The 3,786-nt window shown below is 40.9% G+C and overlaps 1 protein-coding gene and 1 pseudogene across 1 annotated transcript in view; one reads left to right on the top strand and one right to left on the bottom strand.

Annotated features, from left to right (window-relative positions):
* Positions 1-3,786, top strand: part of LOC126383951 (gastrula zinc finger protein XlCGF26.1-like) — a 141,124-nt gene that overhangs the window by 95,722 nt on the left and 41,616 nt on the right. The gene's annotated exons all lie outside the window — the stretch shown is intronic.
* The window catches only part of LOC126384260 (neoverrucotoxin subunit beta-like), a 13,201-nt pseudogene continuing 9,727 nt past the window's right edge, over positions 313-3,786 (bottom strand).

A 3,786-nucleotide genomic window follows, 5' to 3' on the forward strand; every position in this document is an offset into this window, starting at 1 on the left:
TCTCTCTCTCTCTCTCTCTCTCTCTCTCTCTCTATATATATATATATATATATATATATACACACATATATATACATATACATATACATATACATATATACATATATATATACATATATGTATATATATATATAGAGAGAGAGAGAGAGAGAGAGAGAGAGAGAGATACATAGATATAGATATACAGGATTAGGCAAGCGGTAATCTCCCACGGCCATTACGAGGGAAAATTACAGCAAAATACCACATTTGCACAGCATGTAAGGTACAGTACTGTAAGGTCATGGCGTGATAATGGGGAAGACAGAAGCCTTAGCTTTCTGCTGCAAAAAGAATGAAATGGCACCTGTTGTCTATCTTTGCTTGGGCAAGGTAACGGACAGCTTTGGCTTTTTTTCTCAATTTGGTCAAAACATAACCTGAGAAATACCATGGATCTTCTTCGGTACTTCCTAATTTAGGTGACTTTAAGTAGTTGGCCATCTCATCAAGATAGCTGTCACCCTTTAACATGGAGGTGAAAACAAAGCACAGAGTATCCTCCATACCTGGAGCAAGAACCTCTCTCTCCAGCTCTGACTGGTTTCAGACGATCTTTGTTCCCTTCATGGTCTCTACACAGGATATTCTCTCTTTATGATCTAGCCAACTTTTTCATGATTGAATGGTGACTGCTCTTGGCCATCAAAGACTTCTTCTACTGACCTCTCATCTTCTTTACCATCACGGATGGAGGGGAATTTCGTCGCCATGGTCTGCTGGAGGCTAGATGCATAGTGATGACAGAATTTTTGGAATGTGCTTAACTCTTCTCGATTGGTTGGGAAATCCGCTACCATCCTGTCTTCCAGAGAATCGTTGCATCTGATTCCTATTTCCTTTAAATCTTCTAGAACATACTGCGTCTTCCTCACTAGTCTGATGCTGATCCCCTTTGTCAGCTCAGGAGCTTTGGCATCCAAATTCTTCAATGGCTTCAGCCAAATCTTCAGTGGAACAGCATTCTCTCCCTTTTCTCCCAGTAGCTCTGAAAGTTTCACAAAGGTCTTCACTGCATTTTCAAATGTTGTAGGGTTGCTTTTAAGAATGAACTCTCCATAGAATTTGCAGGAGAACCTATTGGTCAGGGCCGTCTCCTGATCATTCAGCTTGATGGAAGCTTTCCCCTCAATTTTAAATGTGGGGATCTTATTTATCACAGCTTCCATGCTGCCCTGGATGTCCTGAACCTCACTGGCTTCCAACTTCTCACTGTCAAACACAAAGAAAGCATTTGCCCCATAAAGGATGCCTGTGACTACATGCGTGGCCGAATTCTGCCTGGAAACACTTATCTGGGTTTGCATGGTTTCAAGCTGATTCACTGACAACTGCTCAAAGTGGGTGGTGACTCGCTCTGTATCAACCTGTTACTCTGCTCTGATTCTTGAATTTCTTCGTATCATGCAGATACTTGGCAGATCCTCCAACTTCAATCAGTCCACACAGGAAACTTGCCTTCAGAGAAGCTTCAACATCCAACCGAGAGGACTCGGAGTCAATGGTGTCAGAGGCAGAAATTTCATATGTACAGCTGTGCTGAGACTTTCTACTTGTGTGCTCTTGCAGAGTCTTCTCATTCCACAATGTCGAACCTGCAGAAATGGAAAAATAAAAGCATGTTGTTGTAATCCCCTCCAGACACGTTTTAAAGTATGTTAAGATTCTCTACTATGATTAAAATTTGATTCAAAACCTTTTGTTAAGTTGGCCTCTTGCTCAGACCCCTGTTTGAAAATGAATAGAGTTTATATCTGCAACTACAAGGTCTATATGAATAATCTTAGTATCATAATAAAGGTAAAACCCGTGAGGTGTAAGCACCAGTACAGATGTTAGTAAGTAAAAGAGTAAATGAAGAAAGAAGATTTCATTCCCCCCAAACAAAAATGTCCACTTTTAGCAAACCTGAACATTACCTGTGCCAAGACTGATGCCGACAAAGTAAAGCAGAGCAAATTTAGAGAGGTTTAGGAGAGGCATGCATAGGCGCAATCTCCAGATTGGCCATTTAGGGTACATTTGTATTCTATCTGTGTCTCTCAGGTTAGTTTAAAACTCATTTAATGTCAGTTACATGTAGCGATGGCCTAATGAAGCCTCATGAAGCATTTTCTTTATTTTATGAGCCCACTAGATGGCACTTTTTGTTCAACAAAAGGTTGAAAGCACACTGAATTGCCATTCTTTGAGCCTCTCTCTACAAACCAAGAGTGCCATCTAGTGGGCTCATAAAATAAAGAAAATGCTTCATGAGGCTTCATTTGGCCATCACTAGTTACATGTCACTGTAGGTATCAATTCCATCTGAACACAACTGTTTTTGGCTTTATTTATCAATCAGATGACTCCATATTATCCAATTCAAAGAAAATGCTAACAAATGGACAAAATTACCCCTTAGTGGAAAAAAAAAAAATCCTAAAGATTTTAGGCTTGAACCAGATTCAGCCACCAGATGGAGACATAGACTGTGGAATAAAAGGCTAGGGAGGAGTTCATCCTCATTTCAGCTGAATGCATGCGCTTTCCTTGGTCATTTAAATGATTAGAGACTATGATCACTGGCTGAAATACATTTGAACTACCCCTTAAACATTGGACTACACATTACTAGTGGTTTTATGCTACCAGATACAACCTTGACTACAAAAACAGCAAAGACAAGACAGAACTGATAGCTGTAAATGTACAAAAGGAAGTTTGCTCTCGGTGTTGTTTATGTGGATAGCTTGAAATGAAAGATACTGGGAGCACTGCAATGCAGGCATGCTGTGTGTTTTGACTGTTTTTTGCCAGCACACAGTAATTTGGGGTCATGTTTGATTTTAGTGTTGTTTAGGTAGAAACGGTTATACTTGCTAGCTAGTCGAGCTTCTTCAGGTGAAAACGGAAGGCAACGTGACTATCATGAAGTTTTAAAATACCCTGGGACGTGTTTGCTAATGCAAGGTCACTAAAAAATTTGGAATTTGGCTTTGCCCCGCCCAACACCGCTGCTTTTTTGTTTTTTTAAAGATATTTTTTTTTATTGGGCATTTTTGCCTTTCATTGATAGGACAGCTAAGCATGAAGGGGGGAGAGGGGGAATGACATGCAGCAAGGGGCCACAGGCTGGAGTTGAACCAGGGCCGCTGTGGCAACAGCCATGAGGCGCCTGCTCTATCCACTAAGCCACTAATGTCCCTCCACCACCACCACTGCTTGCGCCAGGATGACCAGTGAATGAGCAGTGTGTGTGTGTGTGTGTGTGTGGGTGCTTTGTTATCACCTCCATGTGTGTTCATGTGTGTCTGTGTTTGTGGGGGTGGGGGGTGGGTTGGGCAGTAACACGTTACAGTAACGCCGTTAGTTTTGGCAGTAACTAATACTCTGACGCGTTAGTTTTTAAATTCAGTAACTCAGTTACCGTTAGCAAACGATGCGTTACTCAGTTATTTTTGGCCAGGTTTTAAAACAGCGCGCAGCATGCAATATTCCTTCACAAACTGAAGTTCCTTTTCACTAAAACATTTTAGCCCTAAACAATAAAAGATAGTCAAGTCAGATAGAGGTATATGAACAATTCTTACCAGAGCATCTTAAAGGGAAATTTCGGTTTATTTCAACCCATCTCCTATCGTCCTAAATTTGTTTCAAGTCACTAGTGACATAGAAATAATAGTTAGCATGTTAGCCGTTAGCCTAGATACAGCCGTAGCATCAGACCTGTTAAAACGTAATTGAACGGGCATCCTTTCAAGTGCA

This window comes from Epinephelus moara, chromosome 22 (genome assembly GCF_006386435.1).
Source record: "Epinephelus moara isolate mb chromosome 22, YSFRI_EMoa_1.0, whole genome shotgun sequence".
Lineage (NCBI taxonomy): Eukaryota > Metazoa > Chordata > Actinopteri > Perciformes > Serranidae > Epinephelus > Epinephelus moara.